Source organism: Belonocnema kinseyi, chromosome 1 (assembly GCF_010883055.1).
Source record: "Belonocnema kinseyi isolate 2016_QV_RU_SX_M_011 chromosome 1, B_treatae_v1, whole genome shotgun sequence".
Taxonomy (NCBI): Eukaryota; Metazoa; Arthropoda; class Insecta; order Hymenoptera; family Cynipidae; genus Belonocnema; species Belonocnema kinseyi.
Genome location: NC_046657.1, coordinates 158143385 through 158150683, shown reverse-complemented (window position 1 = coordinate 158150683; position 7299 = coordinate 158143385).

Genomic DNA, 7299 nt, shown 5'->3' with positions numbered 1-7299 from the left:
GTAATGTCCGAAAATCTTGAATATTTTTAAAGTTGAAAAGCTGCGGCTGTTTTGGAGAATGGCTGTTGGTTTTTATCCACCTTGTTTTTTGTTGACGTTGTTTTTCTATCTAGGTTATTCGCTTTTGATACTCCTTACATTTTTCTGAATTAGCAGGATGAGCTTTTTCACAATTTACACACTTAGCTGGTAGATCCTTTAGTTTTTGGCAGTCTTTTGTCAGATGATCTTCAGCACATTTCATGCAAGCTGGTTTTGCAAAGCAGTTAAAAGTTGCATGACCCCATTCTTGGCATCGATGACATTGTGATATTTTATTTTTGTTAATATAGGGTTCCCAGGATAATTTAGTGTATTATAAAAAACTTACTTTTTGCGTGAGTTCATTTAATTTAGTAGATGCTGGAAATGTGACCATAAATAATGGTCTAGTTGTATTTTTTATTTTGTTTATATAGAATGCTGTATTGTTAACCTGATTATTTTTATTTTTATGTTGTTGTTGTGGTTCTGGTTGAGAAGTTTCGTCGTCTTCATTATATTCCATACTAGAATCGTCTGTTTTGGCATCCAGAGCCGCTAGAACCTGAAACCTGTTAATAGAGACGAAGGTCACATTTTTGTCTTGCTTGGCTAATTTCGTAGACTCGCCCTTTGGAGGAATCATCGTGTTTTTTCTTTTGGTTGTAATTAATAATTCGTTCATCGAATTATTCTCACTTCTAGAGGGAATTGTTTTCTCACCTTCGAGTTTTGACTTCATATGCATCTCTCCCACATGGTTTAAGCCTCCGGCATCCACTTTTAGGTTAGGATTCTTAAATATTTCAATTCTGCTTACTTTAGTCACAGAGAGTCAAAATTATTATATCACTAGATTAGAATAATCCTTAAGATTGTAAGTAGTCACTTCAGCATATACACTTTTTTGATTATAACGCGTAATAGCATTAAAACCGCACTCCAGACGAGAACTCACACGAGAACTGGTGCTTTCAGCGTAGTATGGCCGTTGTCGGAGTTAAACGTTAAAACAACTTAGATAAAGAACAAATCCATGACAATTTTTAGTGAAAGATGCATTTTAATATGTTAATATGATATTTTCCTTTTATGCGTCACTTTTATCTGATCGCGGTCTACCTAATCGACTTACCCGCTCCACCCGACTACCCCTCACGACGCAGACAGCGCATTTTTTTAGAAAACTTGACTGTTATAACTTTCACCACTGAAATAAGTAAAGAATTCGTCTGTTGTTAATTCAACTGTCGAATTTTCTAGCGAATTTGTCTTTGGAAAATTTATATGTGGACTTTTCAACCAAAAAAGAATCATGGTTTTATTTTCAGGAATTCTGCACATTAATTTTCTACAAAACATTTCAGTTGACAACTAAAAAGAAAACATTTTCAATGGAAAATACAATAGTTAAATTTCCTGATAAACAAAATTAATTTTCAACAAAAAAAAACGAATCTTAAAAAAATGTTATTAATTTTTCAAAGTAAAGCATTAACTTTAAACAGAATAAATAATTTTTCAACCAAAGAGATCAAATTTCAACTAAAATGATAAATCTTTAAGAAAAAAATGCATTTTTAACAAATGAGTTCCACTATTAGGTTGCAAAATTCATTAGTTTTTAACTGCCAATTCCTTGAAAGTATACCATTTTAAATATTCTTGAGAAATTATTTATTCAAATTTCAACTTAAAATTGAAATTATTTAACCACACATACTTGATAAGAACATTTTTCCCTTAATTTTTCTTAACAGAAACTTTTATTTTCAAATTGTTGAAAAAGAGGTATATTTTTATAATTATTGTCTATATTTCAACATATATTACAAAAATATATAGAATATGCTTAATTTTAAAATCATCTTGCAATTATTATTATATAAACTCTTGATCTTTAAAAACATGATCATACATTTAAATTTGAATAATATAGATTCAAATAATTAGGAATAATTATTTATAATAATAATATTAATTTTATTTTAAAAACTGTAGATGATAAATAAAATAAATCTTATTTCCTATAATAACGTTTATAGTTGAAAAAATCATTAAAACCAATGCTTACTTAAATAAATAGTTTCTACTTTAATGTGAATTTAAACAATTTTAAAGGGATACTTGAAATAATTGTATACTTTCAAAGAATTGGCAGCTGAAAACTAATGAATTTTAAAACTTAAGAGTTGAACTTCTATGTTAAAAATTCATTTTTTGTGTTGATTATTTATGACTTTAGTTGACAATTCATGTCTTTATTTGAAAAACAAATTATTTTGTTAAAAATTATTGTATAAATCTGTAAATTTAACTATTCCATTTTTGATTCAAAATGTATCTTTTCAAGTATCACATTCTTCTAGATAATTGGGTAAAAACCCATGTATTCTGTTGAAAATTCGTTCTTTTTTTGTTTGATAACAATTCTTTTTTATTGAGTTGGAAATTTAACTATTCCATTTTCAATTTACAATATATTCGTTTTAATCTTCAATTTAAGTATGTTGTAGAAAATTCATGTATGCCGTTGAAGACACGCGTTTTTGGTAGAAAACTAATCTTTTTGGTTGCAACTTTCACATTTAAATTTTGCAGAGACAAATTTGCTACACAATTCCACAGTTGAATTAGCAACAGACGAATTTTCAACAATTTTCAACATACACGAAACTCTCGCTTTCAGTCCAGTGTCGGGGGTTGCCTTCAAATAACCCTGGACTGCTTTCGGGGGGATAGAAACTTAAACAGTGAGAGGCGCCTCACTCGTTTCCAACTGAATATATGTATAATGTCGCAACCGCTCTCGCCCTGCTCCCCTGAGAAACTACAGGAACGAGCAGTTCTAGGAAGACTGAAAACGGAGTGAGTGAAAGCGAGAGTTTAGTGTCCTACGGAAAATTCCATAATGCTAGCTTGTCAATCGTAAAAAATGAACTAAAATTTGCGACATCTTGTTCTAATTTTAATCTTTTGATTGAAAGTGACATCGTTGGAATCGCCAAAAAAACGTAGATACTGAAAATAATAATTTTACATTGCTGAGTCCAAAGTTTTATGTTTCGTACTCACAGAAAAACGCACGTGTTAAATTTGTTGCAGCTCAAATTCCATTCGTCTCCCAATGAGCATTTGAAATAATTTTCAAGTCTCAAATGTATTCCTCTAAACGTTGGGGCACATCTAGGCATCTAGGGGAAAGTATCATTTGGAGACTGAATTTTGGCTCAATGCCGAGAGTTGTGGAGTGCTGAACCGCGCTGTCAGCCACCTGAACACCTGTCAAAGCAACTATTCGCATTGCGATATTAGACTAAATTATTGTTAATGAGGAAACTAATTGAAATACTATTTGCCTAATTTTTAACTTTATTTCATTTAACAGTGTGTACTAGTCACTTAGAATAAAATGATAACTTCCTGATGCAACTTAAAAATGTTAGGTTAATCATGGCCATCGATATTTAAACTAAAGCCGGGATGTGTAGAAAAAGTTATGACTGTCTACATATACAATTAGGTATTTGCACTTCAACCGCCAGCTAACTTCACTTTTTTGAATACAGAAAATGTAGAGGAAATTTCTTCAGGCATCAATTTCAATGCAGACAGTCACGACTTAGTTTCTACATCCCAGCTTTGGTGGTTTGAATGTCATGTAGGTTTTGACTAACCCAAAATTTGGATATTATATCGTGCAAAGTACAATTTTTATTCCAAGACACGAATAGTCACCTGTAAATGGGAGGAAATTAAAAGTTAGGTAATTATTATTATAACTTACCTGCATATCAACATCTGTGGCACCCAAATAACGCCCGACAAAATCATCTTGACAGGTGACTGACAGTTTGTAGGCGACACTTCACGTTGCTCTGGATGAGAGAAAATAGTGTCTAAATGATGCTTTTCCGCTAGATTCTCCGAATGAACCTGTGTGGCTCAAATTTGTTGCATCTCACTTGAACACCGATTTCGGTGTACAATGGAGGATCAGCAATTTTCTGTGCTTTATTCCTTATTAGTCCACGTTTGGAGACCCCCTGAATCCGAAAAACAGGTTTTTACAAATGTGTCTGTCTGTTTGTCTGCCTATGAGTACGATAACTTTTTAAACAAAATTAATCTATTAAATTAGCCCTACAAGATTATCATATCAACATTTTGAATTTTTAAGAAAAATTGAAAATTAACATTTTGAACGCACAAAAACTAATCAAAAATCAAAAATTGCATTTTGGGGTCAAACTGTGCAAGGTAGGGAAAAAAATGAGAAGAAAAACATTATGCACCCAAAAAATATCTACAAATTTGTTATTAATCACTTATTTTATAGGCTCGTAGTTTTTGTTTTATTTATAAAAAAACATTGAAAATACAAACATTTTTTTTTCGACACACGACACAAGTTAAGCAAAAATAAATACATGACATTTTTTCACCGAAAGTAGAGAAAGATTTTTTTATTGGTGGTTTTTTTTTAATTCACATCAGAGAAGGTATTCGATAAAGTAAAATTTGACAAACCGCCCCCCCCCAAGTTTTTGTCAAATGTCCCCGTTTTGAGATCCCCTGAATCCGAAAAATAGGTTTTTACGAATGTGTCTGCCTGTCGGTCTGTCTGTATGTATTTATGCCTGTCTCTCAGCACGATTACATTAAAAAAATCATTTTATTAGATTGGTCTCTGGTACACACTTTTGGTGTCCTAAACTAAAGGTCAAGTTCGTTAGACGGCCATGTTGGATAAAATTTCAAAAAGTGAGCGCATTTTTAATATTTTTTAGATCATTTTTTCCCAAAATTATTAGAGTTATAGCATTTCAAAAATTCCAAAAAACACAAAAAAATGAACCTTTTAAGCCAATTAACGCACGATTTGAAAAAATGACAAGAGAAGAAAAAGGTTGATTTTCAAATGCCCTAGAAGATTATCGTACAAACTTTTTGAATTTTCCTGATAAATCAAAAATTAAAATTTTGACAGCATACAAATAATGGAAAATCCAAAAGTTACATTTTTAATGCAACTTTTTGACACTACACTGAAACCCTGTTTAAGTTTACGCCCGGATAAGTTCACTCTAGTTTAAGTTCACGCGTTGCTTTTCGTTTAGGTTTACTTTCAGATCCCCAACAAATTGTCAGTGCTCCGCCCATTCAAGCTTGCCATATATGTGTCAACTAATCGCATCAGTATACTGCCGTACAAAATAAAAAGATACATAAGCGACAATGCCGCTTAGGTCGAAGTTTTCATTGCCAAGTTAAAGAAAATAACTCTAAGCTGCAATGTCACTTATGTATTCTTTTAGTTTGTATGGCAGTATATGGAAGGGTCCACTCGTGGTGAGAACGATGGTAGGAGCTCTTCATGAGTAAATCTAAGTGAAAAATATTTTCGTTTCGGAGGAGTAAGCTTAAACGGGATGTCAGTGTATTTAAAATATTCCCAAATATATTAATGCATTTTCAAAAAAAAAAAAATATATATATACAATTAAAAGCTTGTCATAAGGACAACCGCAGGATTTCGCCGGGAGCGGGTGTTAATCTGAAAAACTGCACATGATCCCAGCGAAATTGCGGTAAAATTTCAGCAATAACTACGTCTCACGACCGCGAGATAGATGGTTATAGTTTGTAGCGGAATCAATAAGACGATCTGGCAAAATTCTCGAGCACCCCGAGGACACGGCGCGAACCAAGAACGACCGCCTTCTGCAATTTTCCCGCAAGTGTTTTAGCATATTGTTGACACGCAGGGATGTTTTTCAGGCTATTAACCAATGAAAGCTTGGCACCTCCAAGAACGCCGATGATAAGGACGATTAGGTTAACAGAATATTCCGGGTACAATCGTTGCAACTTCGCTTTTCAAAGTCAAGAAAAACCATACCAGGTCTCGAGTGGGCAACAGAAACAATTGTCTCCAGGAAGGCCACTAAGTTTTCCTCGCTTCAAATAAACCTTGGCGCATTTGTCTAACCCAAATTCCATTCCTATTTCCTTAGTATATCGTTCGACAATCTCTAGACCTAGATGTAGTTGCTCTTTGTTTTTAGCATATGTCTTTAGATAGTCCATGGAAAATACTTGAGTGACCTTGTAATTTCGATCTGCAGGTTTGCTTCGTAAGTACCCGTCGGAATGGCGAATTGCTAGAGATAGTGGCAATAATGTGAGGCAAAAGAGGCGTGAGGTCATGGTGTCGCGTCGCCCTGAAAAAGACCTATCTGAAATGTGACCTTGTTAGTTGTCATTCAGTTTTTTCCAGATGAGATATTTAATCTGGTTTCCAAAGCGGCATCAATCTCTCCATGCAACTCAAGATTTGCGGATGAACCTTTAAGCTTTCCAAAATACAGATGAGAATCCTATAGGAGGTCGAATCGAAAGCTTTCCCGTAATAAATCCAGGCCATCGATAGGTCACGCTGGTAGGATGCTGCATCTTTGCAGATACATCATCGATGAGCAGGTTCTCCCGACGTCCTGCTACGCTTTTCTTTGAGCCGCGTTGTCCATACATTTCTTGACACATAGGTTCAATTTCCCGAAAAGCCTATCATTTAGGATAACTGTGAATATCTTATACAGTGTGTTCAGACAAGTAATTGGCCTGTTATTCTTCGGGTCAACTAAGTTGCCTATTTTGGGCAGGAGTATTATGCGCTCTTCCAGCAACCACTCCGGAATTGGCCCTTGCGAATTTAAATGAGGCGAAAATACGGGCCAAATGCTGATGGGTTGAAGGAAACTTCTTCCACCAGAAGGTCATGATACCATCTTATCCAGGAGAGGGAATAGTTTTTTATCCATCTCAATACTTTTTTCACTTTCTCGGTAGTGATGGGTGGGCATTCTTCATCAAGTATTATGAGGGCATTACACGGCTCCTTGAAGCTATTTACGTTATCTGAGTCTTCGTCCAGTCTATGCTGAACTTCGTAGACTTCTCTCCAAAATACTGCGACCTCCTTTGGTTTGGGCGGGTAGTCGACAATAACTGGAGAGTCTTGGAAGAATCGAGATCGGTGAGAGAAAAAGTGTTGATTTTCTCTGGCTCACCTCTCTCTCTCCACTCTGGACATCTCTTAGAGTCAGATAGTATCCGTATTCTCTCAAAAATATGCTATCTGATGGCCAGCGGCTTTCATTTGTTATTTGTATGATAACGGGTCCGGAGTTCGCGCGCAAACATTCGAACCTTAGCGGTAAAATTTCTACCGGATGTGATGTAGTCAATCACACACTGAATGCCGAGGGGGGGGGG